The following is a 15,067-nucleotide window of genomic DNA, read 5'->3' as shown; positions in this document are numbered from 1 at the left end:
CCAAGTGCCGGACAAATGGTACCAGAATCACCAAGAAGTGGTAGTAGAAAATGAGGGCGTAAACCTTCTCTGGGATTTCATCATTCAGTGTGACCGAGAGATAACTCACAGGAAACCGGATTTTATGGTTGTGAACAAAAATACTAATGACTGCCAAATTATTGATGTGGCTTGTCCAAACGACATCAACCTAACAGGCAAAAAGAATGAGAAACCACGGAACTATCAGAAACTTAAGATGGAGATTGCTAGATTGTGGAATAAGAAAACTTCCATCGTGCCAATAATCCTAGGTGTGTTTGGCTCTATTCTTGATGATCTTATGACACAGTTGAACTCCTTAGGAATAAAATACAACATCACCGTACTCCAGAAGTCAGTTCTGCTTGGCTCAGCAAACAACCTACACCAGGTGCTTTCCATCTAATTGACTCCTGGACTATCCTCGCTAGCTTTGGTGTAAGAGCCCGCTCTTGAGGAAAAAAAAAAAAAAAAAAAAAAAAAAAAAACAACGGCGTAAAACACCGATAGCACTGTGAAGTGATTGGAATAATGATAATAATAATAATAATAATAATAATAATAATAATAATAACAATAATAACAATAATAATAAGAAGAAGAATAATAATCCCAGCTATAGGGTCCTATCCGACAATTTAATTTGACATTAAATCAGCCATTGATGCGGAGATGAAACAGAAAGATGCAGTTCATCTAAGTGTATTTGCTGTACATTTTCTCATTAACGACAGGAAATTATTCCCAAATATTCTGAAACGAAAAAAAGAATTCCTTTGATAGACAAGCACTCTCCGAGCAAATCACATCTCAATATATTATCAATAAACACATTTCTATATGCCAGTTTCTATAAATAACTGTTATATCGATTTTTATATCTATATAACGATATGAGACTTGAGTGCGTCAAAGTAAAGTTGCAAACGGTAAATTCCACGTAAAGTCAAGTTAAGTAGAAAAAAAATGAATTTCCATAAAAAGTCAAGTTAGAATGACACATTTAGCTCGTTACTAGTTGGACACCCGGCGTTGCCCGCTGTTACCCGATCGTACAATACGCTTAAACATGATATTTTAATTAATGCAGATTACGTATGTATTATTATAGAATCAACCCGCTATTGATTATTATATATTACAAGGAATAATTTGCCCTGTGGACTAATTCGCAAAAAAAAAAAAAAAAAAAAAAAAAATGATAATATCGTTCATCGAATTTCGTTTGTGTTTGTTTACAATATCACGTCAGCTGATATTTGGGTTGACGATAAATGCTCGGGAAAAGTCACTTCTGATTAATGCTTAGTGTTTTAAACAAAAAGAAATGATTTGCGGCGATTTTAAATGGTACTTCTTCTTTTACTGTAAACTAACCTCATTAATAAGAAAAAAATAAAAATAAAATGATGACGGACATCCACGCTTTAATACGGGATCATTCGATCCGTAGTCGAATGATCTACAACTGAGCTATATCTCCATATGTAGATAATAGTTTTTCTTAAGAAGAAATCATTTGCTAAGATTTTATTATCGCCCTTGCCGGTGTAACGTATAAAAATTTCCCTGTAAAAATGATTCTTTTTGTATCTATAAAGGAAAAAAAGATATTTTTAAGATCGGATATTTTCGATTTCCGATACTTATCGGATGAATTTCTGTACAAAACATATCTAAGAACACTGCCAGACATATAAATTACCTTTGGTATGAAATTTGCAAAAGATATACTCAACTGTTTCGGAACCTATGAGGAAGGAACACATACACACAAATACATACACACATACACAGACATACACATACACATACACATACACACATACACATACACATACACACATACGCATACACATACACACAGCCAAATATATAAAAGGCTATATGTCTGTCTGTCCGTCTGTCTGTCTGTCTGCCTGTCTGTCTTCATATTTTCAAACTCTATCTCCTCCGAAACTAAAAGTCGCAGAGTTGTGCTAGGGGCCTCAAATAATTGGATTTTATGGACTGTGATTGGGTCTTATCCGGTTAAAATAGTTTTTAAGGGGTCAAAAATGGGGTCAAAATTAAAAAAAATCATTATACATTTTGTACATTTATCTTAGTTTATTTTTAATAGGTTCATATGCGCGTCACATTGATACAGTGGTAACGTTACCAGCTTTGAATTCTACAGTTTTGTTGCTTTCGGTTTCGATTCTAGCTGATGGAACGCAAATATTTTTTGGTCCCCGACAAAAGGAGAGTTGATCTGTAAATTTACCCTTGTCCGTTCGTCCGTTCGTCCGTTCGTCTGTCCGCACTTTTCTCAATAACTACGCCTTGGAATTTTTTGAAATTTTACACAAACATTAAACATGAAAAATAAAGTATCAGAACAGATTTTCAGGTAAAAAATTCCGGTTGTCCCCCACCTAGGAGTGTCTTTCGGGTTAAAATGGCCAAAATTGACACTTTTATGCTTATTAAAAAAATTGAAGCCTTAGATTTTTATAAAACTTTCTGAAAAGTTGTAACTAACTGATTTCTATATAATTTTGTTTGTCCATACTTCGCGATAACTCTTTGGTGTGACCTCGGGACTCTTTTAGGGCTAATAAAAACACTCCATTTTTGGGACTATTTTGCCATATTTGTCCAAAATTTAGCGGTATTGCATGGTGCTGAACTCAAATTTAAAAATGTTAAGGCTTTGGGGATTTTTTTTTGGGGGGGGGGCTAAATGGAGGGGGACGCAAATAATGAACTTAGTCATTTCTTTTTTACATGGTGTGGAACTCAAATTTAAAAATGTTAAGACCTAAAACTGCACCATTTGTTCATTTTCACCAGAATTTGGCACCCCCTGGAGACTTTTGGGGTTAAATTGGGGAGGGGGGCTGAACCTTGTCATTTTTTATGCCTCGTTTACTGTGCACTCACGGGGAACCATGCATGCTTCATTTGTTTTTTGCTTTTGAAATCACGACTCTATAATATATACTAAATCTGAACAAATTTAAATATCATAGTTAAGCGTATTTTACGACCGGGCAAAGCCGGGCAACACCTCCCACTAGTAACTTTAATATAATAGTAGAAATAGAGATTCCCGTAGAAGAAGTATGTGGTTTTCGCCATTAAATTGAATGAAGAAAGAAATCCTTTGATATTCAAACACTTTCCAAGCAAATAATGTTTCAATATATTCTCAATACAAACATCTCTAGATGTCCGTATATATTAATTACTGTGTAACACAGCCACTCAGCGGCGTTATCTCGAGTTATGTAAATGACCAAGTCGTGGGGACGAGCGTGACGTCATAGATATAAATGGATATATATATAATATCGGGATCAAAGGACGGAAGAAAAAAAAGGAAAAAAGGCACATGGCGGCGACAGAGACTTTTAAGTACGTGTCGACACGGCAGAGTTCTTTTTTAAGCACGTGGCGTCAAGATAGGGGACATTTCAACAAGATGCAGGACTTATTTATTTTCCGAACTTTTAACCAAATTTTCGGACGACCATTGGCTTGGAAAATACGTGTCAAGCGGCTTGGTGTAGAAACGACTGGTAATAAATGTGTTTGTTTTCAACGGAAAAAAAATCCTGTGGAAGTTCTTTCCATTGTTCTTTTGCGGAATCCTGCAGACAAAGCACAAAAGATTATTGGGAATTATTAATAAAACTGAACTAGGTTATAACAATTTTATTAATTTTTATATCTATGTAACGATGAAAATATGAAAGTAAAGTTGCAACGATAAATTCCACGTAAGGGTAAGTATATAAAAATGGAATTCCCATAAGAAGTCGATCGTACGGGTATTTGATTTGAGTATATATAAAAAAAGGGTTACTAACAGAAAATGTCCTCTTTTATATATATGTACTAGTAGGAAGACCTGACGTTGCTTGGGATTAAAAGAGGTTCATTACTATGTCTTTTTTAATCGAAAAAAATGGAAGAAGTAGACTAAAGTAAACGCCTTATACAGCCTAAAATCACAAATTTATTTGATACGTTTTATTACCGCACAAGCAGAAAGGTCTCACCTATAAAATCAGCAGTCGGTTTTTTGATACGACTTACGTGTATAGAAAGTTACGTTATAGAAGGAAGTGCGTTACTAAGAAGCAAGATCTAATATATCTATACATACAAAGCATTTCGTTTAGAAGACAAGTTAGAATTACGTGTATAGGAAGTTATGTTATGGAAGGAAGTACGTGACTAAGAATGGAGATCGGTCCAGTCTCTTTGGTGTGGTAAACTGAATGAACGTCTAGGTGAATCACGTTTATGTTCATTATTATAAATTTATCAATTTATCTGTTTATGTAGAGATATCATTATGCGGCAAAACCACGTTGACACACTGGTTCCCGTTAGATCACCGAAGTTAAGCAACCTTGAGCCTGGTTGATACTAAAATGGGTGACGATTTTAGAATTACAGATGCTGAAGGTGTTCTCCGCTTATTTCGGCGTTGTTTCCAGTTTTCTAGTACTTCTCCTTGCCACTGGACTCAAGCAGTGCCGATTCATAAGGCGTGGTTGGGATTGCGCAACATTTGCTTCACAATTAAACGTGTAGCTACCCTTACAGTGGGTATCCATTGTCTCTTGTAACTGAACGAAGGCATTGATAGTAGAGATATTGGATTTGAGTATATATATAAAAAAGGGTTGCCCACAGAGAATGTCCTCTTTTGTATATATGTACTAGTAGGAAGACCTGACGTTGATCGGGATTGAATGCGGCTCATTACTATGTTTTTATTTTTATTATTATTAAAGTCTTTCTATTGATTGCACCTTTTCCTATTACCAGAAAAAAAATCTAACATGTTGGAAAACTTTCTGAATTCGTGTCTTATACTGTTAAGATGTTTTAGATTAATAATGAGGGTAGATATTTACTTTCTGCCCACATCAGCAATATGTGACAGAAGGTCAGAAAGTGGGGATCTAAGCAAGCTCCCCTAAAGGATAGACACTCTTGCAATTACAAAAATTGCCCGAGTATCCCGACGGCATTCTCTGATCAGGGCACCCCATGCAGCAAGCATTAACATTGCCCCACCCGAAAGCAAGGCCTGTGAGGGTAAACCTCCTGAGTACTATCCAGTCGTTGTACCTTAGTCCGACAGGTACTAGGCCTGTTCCTGGCCTCGCACTTGTCGAGCTGATTGTCAAGAACGAATCCTTGACGAGTACTCTACCCAGTCTCCAAGCCGCCGAAGCCACAAGGAGACTCATCCCGATTAATAATGAGAGCATGACCCCAATGATTTTGACGATCTTATTTATAACTGAGGGTAGGATAATCAACTAATGAGAAGCTTCCAACCTCATTATAAAAATATCGAATTTTAAATTCAAGTCAGTTCGCTGTCAACCCCTGTCTTGAAACGACTGAATCGTGACTACATTGATTCTTCGCCGATTTGATTTACTACCGCCATCTTTGTTCAACACAATGTCTCAATACATGTGGTGCTGAACAAACACTAAATTACGTATATTGGACATGACGTCATGGAAAGATCGTTTCTATTGCTTGGGTGTTAATCATTAATCGCCTGTTTTCGAAGCTTCTTCAACCAACGCGGGAGTTGACAAATGGAAATGAAATTCATCTAAGTCTATTTGATGTATGTTTTCCCATTAAGGACAGAAAATTATGCGCAATTATAAAAAGGCAAGCATGGGTTCGCCCGGATTTGCCTGGTCGTAAAAACGCGAATATATGATATTTTAATATCTGCCCACATTTCGTATATATTTTATAGAGTTGTAATTTCAAAAGTAAAAAAAAAAGTATTTGGGTGCCATCAGCTAGAATCGAAACCGAAAGCAAAACTAGCATTCAATGCAAGTGACGTTACCACTGTACCAACGTGATACGTATATGGGCTGATTAAAAATTAAAAATAAATTAAGATGAATGTACAAAATCTATAACGATTTCTTTTTCAATTTTGACCCATGAAAAACTATTTTAACCGGCAAAAGACCCATAAAAGAACGGTCCGAAAAAAATCCAATTATTTGAGACTCCTAGCGCCGCTCTGCAACTTTTAGTTTCGGAGGAGATGCAGTTTGAAAATATTGAGACAGACAGACCGACAGACAGACATATAGCGTTTTATATATTAGAAAACTAAAAGAATTACTTTGGTATCCAAGCACAGTTAGACCAAATCACGTTTCAATAGATTATCAATACAAATACTTCTATTTGTTCGTATATATATATATATATATATATATATATATATATATATATATATATATATATATATATATATATATATATATATAACTGTTTTATCGATTTTTATATCTCTTGGCAATTTTATTATCTTCCTTGGCCGGTGTAACGTAAATGATACTCCTGTAAAATTATACTTTTATATCTATAAGAGATTAAAACTATTTTTTAGATAGGATTTTTTCGATTTTCGGTACTTATCGGGTGAATTTCTGTACAGCACATATCTAGGAACACTTCCAGACATATAAATTAGCTTTGTGTGAAATTTGCAAAAGATAGGCCCAGCCGTTTCGGAACCTATGCGGAAGGAACTCACACACATACACACAGTGACTTTTATATAATAAGAAAAATAGAGATAAAGATTTGAATTTTCAAATGAAGATTACGCTAAAACTCCTTTAAAGGAAAGTAATTCGCATTGTGAAGCATGGTGGTTAATCTGTATAACATGGGGATCGTATATATATATATATATATATATATATATATATATATATATATATATATATATATATATATATATATAGTTAGTAGAAATGGTAATTATTAAAAACCGGAAGAAAGTGCTCAATACTGTTGTAGAGCAAATATGCGTTTCATTTTTTATTACCATATCTTTCTGTTAAGTTACATTAAGATCAAAGTGTAGTATCTGTTCTTCAGATGCTGCAGTGCTGCACTTCTATTTCTTGTTCTCTTTCGGTGGAGGAGAAATCCTTCACGACTGAGACAATTTTTATTTTTGTACCTTTTCTCCACGTAAAAAAACGACCCTGGTGTCTAACTCTGTCCCGTGGGGAGGCATAGTAAATAGGTACATTATTGTTTCAGCTACCCGGCCGTGTTTTTTTGTTTGCCCATCTGTAGCATCCTCAGACTTTTACAGAAATGTTCGTTATGATGGGATGAAAGAGTGAATGATGTCAGGAGAGGAGTGCGTATATATATATATATATATATATATATATATATATATATATATACAGCGGCCATTATATATAACTAGTGTGTATAACAGTTTACTTGTACAGGCGGAACGATAAAATTGTCGCCCCAAAGAAACAACAGTACAGCTTTATTTTAAAACTTTTATTGAATATATGAATTCAGGTAACTTGATTATGTAGTAGAGCTTGCGTCTATTCAATGTAGCCGCCTCCAGTTTCAATCACCACCTTGGTACGGGTCCGGAACTGGGAGCATGCTTTTTCCACAAGCGCCGGTGGGAGCATGGTGAATACTCAGCAGGTGGCGGTGATCAGGCTGGTTTTGGTTTTTGTAGGAGGTTTTGTGGGAGGTCATGTTGGTGATGTTCTCGACGTATGACCAAACGAAGTAGTCCAGCTGGTTCAAGTCGGGGGGGGGAGGAGTGGCCAGTGAGAGAATATTACAACGTCGTAGCACTCTTTCTGAAGACAAGCCTGGGCCTCTTTCGACTTGTGGGTCGGCGCCAAGTCCTGCTGCCACACCCAGGGTCTGCAAGCGACCATTGATTGCACCAGGGGATCACCACACTCTTCAGCACGTCAAGGTACACTTTGGTGTTGACTTTCAAGCCGACTTCGAAGATGTGAGGTGGCATGATGTGGTTTCCACTTGAAACCACACCAAAGACCATAACCGTGGGATTTATTGGGATTTGTACTCTAGTAGATGATCTGCAACAAAAATAGAAAACCAGTTTTCATCAAACGGAAATGGAATCATGTCTTTTCCATTGCGACAGTTTTATCGTTTCATTCTGTACATCCTCTGTGCAAATATACATTTATACGTTCAATTATGTAATATTGTAAAGCTTAGATATGCATGTGTGCTTAGGTCAGATGGTAGCAAATACTGCTAGAGAGATAATTTGTTTGGTTTCGATTCTATCTGATGGCATTCAATTTTTAAAAAACTTTTGAAACAACTACTACATATTAGGTACAATATGATAATCCGCATATAATTGGCCTTACAATAGTAATAAATAATAAATCTGTATGAATTAAAATATAATATTTAAGCGTCTTATACAACCGGGCAATGCCGGGTGGCCTGCTAAATCCGTATTTCTGTCTATTCGTTTACAACGACGCCACAGCATATGTATATAATATACAGGGTGATCCAAAAGTAATTCCCTATTCTAAAACAACTATAATATATTTTTGAAGTATAATTTCTCCAATTAATGAATATGAGAAATAAGTATATTACATGGTGTTTTATTTAAAATTCGATATGGACACAACCATTCGTCACCAGCTTTCCAAGTCGACCATGAACCGCGTCAACTGATTTCACAAGAAACTCTGACGGAATGGAACATATAACTTCACGTATTCTCCCTTCAAGATTAAAAACCAAATTAATATAACATCTTAAATAAAAAAACAAAAAAACAAAAGCATAGATTTAATTACCACACATTAAGTAACATACATACAAAAAATTGAGAAACAAATTACAACATTTAAATAAATGACTGGTCCTGGATATGACTTTAATCTATATCCGATAGTGAATCCCTAGCTTGCGGGCTTTGGGGAGTATGGAGCCACCCCTTAATTGCCATTGCTCCCAGGTCCATTCTGACCCGGAATGTTAGTACCTGTTAGGGTCCCAACTATAGGTTGAATAAAAACTGACTTGAAAAAAAAACAACAACAAAAAAACAAAACAAAACAAAACAAATATATTCTATTAAAAAGTTTTTCTTCAAAATCACTGGATTCGGCATTAAATGACCTAAAAAGGGTTGATATGCCGTAACCCCCCCAAATAATAAATAACTGTTTTTTTTTAGAATGGAGATTTACTTTGGGATCACCTTATATATATATATATATATATATATATATATATATATATATATATATATATATATATAAGTCACCACTTATCAAGGTCCGAAAGCCAATCGAGGATAAGGATTAATGAGTGTACAGTGTGTAGAAATATATTTTTTTATACCATATACCAATCCTTATTTAAGAAGCTCAATGTAATTACAGAGCAATAGAGAATAAATGACAACATGATATCAAGAATTGTAAAAGTCAACTGAATTAAAGGAATACATTATAAGTCAACATCTTCAACATCATGAATTTTGGAGTATAGTTTTTTGTCATTTATTATATATATATATATATATATATATATATATATATATATATATATTTAAATGAGAAAAGTACGTGCGTGCGAGTGTGCTTTACATTTCATTTGTTTGTGTGTTGATATTAAGCTCTGTTTAATTCGGGAGTGAATCTTGTCATGAATTTTTTTCCTGTGTAAGTAAATAAAATTCCTTAATTGGAATTCATTTTTTGAGATGAGCATTATATGTTAATTTTTATTTTTATTTCGGACTATTAGTCTCATCTTTATTAGTTGTTGTTTTTGGATCTTTTTATTGGTTCACAACGTTTAGAGGTTAATTGATCAAAAATGTGGTGAGACGACAACAACTACGGATGGCAGTGATGGCTGAGAATGCAGTTAGGAGATTCGAAGTTCCTATCCGCCTGACGAAGGCCAGAGGAAGTTGGCCGAAACGTTGTGAACCAATAAAAAGATCCAAAAACAACAACTAATAAAGATGAGACTAATAGTCCGAAATAAAAATAAAAATTAAATAAAAGTAGTTGTCTGTTTGGAAGATTGGCATTATTTTGAAGCTATTTCCACTGCATGTATGCACGTGTTTTGAAACATAGAGGTGTCTGTTATCTGCAATTTTGATGTTACTCTTATGTAAGGCTACTCTATTGCTGAGGTTTCTGGTGGCGCCTATGTAAGATTTGTCGCATGCTGTGCATCTTAGTGCATACACTACATGTCTGTATGTCACAAACTCCACATCTGTTTATTGCATTTTGTGACTCCTTTTACAGTGTGTTGAACGAGTTTAGAGGAGGTTAGGATGTGTTTTAGGTTTTGGGGTTGGCGTTTGCTTTTTATTATTTTTGTTGTTTTAAGTATGTTGTTTAGTTTATCGTTCTGACTGAGAAGGATAAGGTTTTTCGTTATCTGTGAAAATAATTCTGGGTTGTTTGTGTTGCGTGTGGAGACGTATGCTAGAATTTGTTCTTTGTTGTGTTTTATTGGGTTTCTTAGTTGGTCTACTGGGATTTTTTTCTGCCAGTTCAATACCTTTACGTATTAGTGGTGGTGGATATCCTCTTTTTCGTAGGGTTATTTGCAGTTCATTTAGTCGAATCGGACAGAGGTGTCTGTCTATAGCTATGGTGCAGACTCTACGTGCCAAGGAGTAGGGTATGGATTTGAGACAGTTTTTGGGATGGTGGCTTTTGAAGTGGAGGTATTGTTGAGTGTCTGTGGGTTTGTGGTAGATGTCTGTGATTATGTTGTTGTTTTTAATTTTTAATAGGATGTCTAGAAAAGGTAGTTCTGTGGGGCTCTGTTCTAAGGTGAAGTTTATTTTTTGGTTTAGGTTTTGTAGTATAGTGTGGAGCTCTCTGATATCCCCCTATGGGATTTCCAGAGGATAAAGCAGTCGTCCAGGTATCTTTTCCAAGATTTTATGAAGAGTATGTTGATATTGTGTCCGTGTTTCTGTTCTATCCTTTCATAAAGAATCTCTTCCAGGAAGGCGAGTGTGAGGGTGGCATGTGTTGGTGCCATTTTAGTATCCATTGCTGTGCCTAGTGTTTGGATGGATTTAATAATGACAATTACATCCAAACACTATCCAATACGCTATCTACTATATGTGAATGAAAGAGACGAACAACTGTTCATATCGACAAGGAAGACGATGAAGAATCCGTAGCGATCAAATAGCACCTCGCCCACTCGCAATTTGCCGTTGAACTATTTTAAAATTCTGTAAAATGCCCTTACACAATCCCAGAATTCCATGAAAAGGAAGTGAGTTTGTTTTGTATCATATGGTATTACTTAAGAATTGGAATTTTAATAAATCATTCTCAGATGCAGGTGCCTCATTGGGTCAGTCAGGTACAACTACGAAGTGGAATGTTTTCGGTGCCTTTCTCACCGGAAATTAGCGTGGAAGCAATTCTTTGAAAATAAAAGAAGAAAAAAGAAAGAAAAGAACACTGCCAATCTGATGCTTTGTGTTGTTGAGGGAAAGGCAACATCATAGGAAAGAATGGTTTTATTCACTTGTCTACTCACGAAGGGTAGTATTTTTTATTATGTAAATCGCTCCAGGCAAGTCAGGAAGCCACTTGATGTAAGGAACCAAGAGATAAAATACTATTTCAAGGCCAAATATAGCCAGCGATAAATGTTAGATGGAATAGATTCTGACCCAGAAAACAGCAACTTTTTCTCCTTTATCAGAAACATCGCTGACGGAATGTGATGACTGAAACTTAGAATAAAAGAAGCGAGATTTACGAGGAGTTAATATCAGAATAGCCAGCTCGTCATGTTGTATAGCCGGGGGGGGGGTAGATTTACGAATGTATATTTTTATGACAAAGATTGTTTTGTAATGTTCGTTGCGTTTACCTATAGTTCCTTTTGAGTGTATATAAGTGTTCATGTGTGCGAGAGCCTTTATTGTCTGTAATAGTGTAGTTCATAATGTTTCTCTGTTCTCTGATCGTCTAGTCGATGCGTGTATAACATGTGTCTTACATAGGAACCACCACTTATCAAGGCCAAGAGGCCACTCGAGGATAAGGGTTAATATCTATACATTAATCAATGTGATTATAGCGTAGTAAACATAAATAATGGGAATTCTGTAAATTGGATTACTTAGGGGGACGGTTCATCAAGAACTTGTTTACGTTGGACTTGAAGATAATCAGACTGTAGTCAGCTCGAAAGCAAGCAAATGGAAGAAAGTTCCACAGGCATGCAGTTCTAAGAAAGAAGCATTGTTCATGGAATCTACGTTTAGGTTTAGGCACAGAAAAATGTGGGAATTTATTGATAGTGATTTTGGCTAGACGAGTGTTTTTGCGTGAAAGTTTGGCGAGGGGGGACCATAAATTGTAGCTCAGATGAGCACTTGCCATGAAAATAACGATAAAGCAGGGAGAGGCTCGGAACGTCTCTTTTGTGGGAAAGAGGTTGCAGGGAAGTTAAAAGGGCACCCCCACTAAACTACGAAGTCTTTTTTGAACTCTGTCAAGACAGGATAAGCTACTTGTAGCAGCTCCTGCCCAGATGTGGCAACAGTACTCCATCGTTGGCCGTACCTGGCTTTTATATAGATAGATATAGGTTGTAGGGAAGAGAAAATGACATATCCTACGAGGCTACAAAGTCTATTTTGAACTCTATCAAGGCAAGACAAGTTCTTTTCTAGCAACTCCTGCCCAGATGTGGCAACAGTACTCCATCGTTGGCCGTACCTGGCTTTTATATAGATAGAGAAATGCATCAGCAGTGAGATATCTACTGGAGCGGTAGAAGGATCCCACCATTTTTCCAGCGACCTTGGCAATGGATTTGATATACGTGTTCCATTTCAGCTCCACGACACTTCCCGAAGTCAAAGTAACACCAAAAGGTCATGCTGACTGTCTCACCCATTACAGTTTTTTGGAATGTAACTGAAGAAGCACTGTTAGCAAATGGATGAAATGCATCAAGATCTTCGACAACAGCACCCAGCACTAGTCAACAGAAAAAGACCAATGCTCTACCGCATGTTGCTAAACCGATCCTGCAGCAGTTTAACAAATTAGTCTACGAATCTCTGCCTCATCCGCCATATTCTCCAAATCTCTCACCTACCGACTACCACTTTTTCAAGCATCTCGATAACTTTTTGGATGAGAAATGCTTCAAAAACCTAAGTGGTATCTAAAACGCCTCCAGCGACTTGATCGCCACCAGAACGCAAGATTTTTATGAGACTAAATTAACTCCAAGAAGATTTTCTTTTTGCTTTGTCTGTGCAACGGTGTTATTTTGCATCGAAGCCACGTGTTGTTTAATCAACTAGGCATATGTTGCCGTCTATTCGCAAAGATGTTCTTCCCCCTCCCACCATAATAATTCTATTATTTATTTATTTAAATGTAGTTGCAGTGCGCACTATGTTGGGTGAACATCGCAAAGATTTTCGTTTGAAACAGCATGTGCCTTCAAAGATTAGTCATGCAAATTTTTCATCCTCGGATATTCTAAGTAATACGTATGGTTCTGCGATTTGCGACCATCTTATAAATAACCATGCGTGTGTCACGAATTTTAGTGCTGACATGTTTACGATCCTTAGTAAGTCGCACCCTCCCTATCATTTGAACATTTTAGAGACTCTTTTTATTAAGTCTTTGAGACCTTCTCTTTGCAAGCAAAAAGAAAATCTTCTTGGACTTAATTTAGTCTCGATGTAATTTTTCCCCCGTTTATTTCTGTTTTTTTTTCCTACCCTCGCCCTATTCATGACTTTTTTTTTGTTTGTTTTATATCGTATTTTCCTCGATTTAGCTTTGATAAGTGAGGAACGAAACCTGGTTAGCTAACCTTTATTTTCATTATTTATTTTTTAAATTCATTATGCGTTTTGGTTTATATTTAGCCGTTATAAAATTCTATACCCCCGGAAAATTTGTCTGACAGACATTAAAAAAAAACATTTGAAAATAAATGTTTAAATTTCAACAATATTTCTCGCGGTTAATGGTAGCCAAATAGATTTGGTCTTTGCTAATGGAGTCAGAGATGGCTTCGTTGCCGGGTTCGAATCAGTCGACCGGTGTTAATCGTGACACCTTGCACTGATGATTCCCGAAAGGATGAAACACTAATGTCCGTAGGCATTTAATTAATAATTATTATAGCAAATAATTATATATATATATATATATATATATATATATGTATGTATGCATGTATGTATATGTACGTATGTATGTATATATATGTATATGTATATATACACATATATATATATATATATGTATATATATATATGTATATTTGGACAAGGGTCATATTGAGTGCACGCTGATAACCCAGACCTGTAAAATAAAATCGTTTCCAGTTACATTAAAAATGGATGACAAGGCAGAGATCAGAGGACACACACCGTAGACAAAGCAGGACTCGAACGATATGAGGATATGGTGGAGAGTTTTCGAGCGAAGAGAAAGTTAAAGTTTTTTTTTTTACAGATCAGTCTCTCTAAGGAAGCCATGCGAACGAGACACAGTCAATGATTTATAAAATTGATAATATCAGTGAATGTTGCCGATATTTTTGTCCGTCTAAGTCACTCATTTTGAGTTAGAAAGTTAATTTTTAGAAGTAAATTATGTCTCTCTTCATTGTCAATTCTACACAAATAAAACCTTGAAGAAAATTCAGCGAATGTCTCACTTGAGTATTTTTTGCACGAAAGAAGTTGTATTCGTCTAGCAATACTGATGACAGATCATGGTCTATGAGACGAGCAAGATGGAAGGAACTTTATGATAATTGTCTCGTCCATGAAAACTGGACGATACAATGATCATAAAAAAAACGGTAAGCGTGTAAAAGACCAGCATGTATAAACGCCACTCATGTATGTACAAAGAACACTTCTTTATTGTTATTGAAAATATTAGACTGCTACTTGCGGAAGTCCTCATCCTCGTTTTTATATCTAGGACTATTCTTCACTCAAGACCTCAAGTGGAAGACTTTCATCAGATCTGTTGCTAAGGCCGCTTGGAAAAATCGTTGAATCATTCTACCACTCCAGAAAGTATCTCACTTCTGACTCAATCCTCTACTTGTTTAAGTAGACAAAAAAAAAAAAAAAATGAGTCGAGTTTTTTTTTTCGCTTTC

This window comes from Euprymna scolopes, chromosome 42, assembly GCF_053919585.1.
Source record: "Euprymna scolopes isolate OS-2025 chromosome 42, ASM5391958v1, whole genome shotgun sequence".
Lineage (NCBI taxonomy): Eukaryota > Metazoa > Mollusca > Cephalopoda > Sepiida > Sepiolidae > Euprymna > Euprymna scolopes.
The sequence above is the reverse complement of the archived record's forward strand: the minus strand, read 5'-3'. Positions refer to the sequence as shown.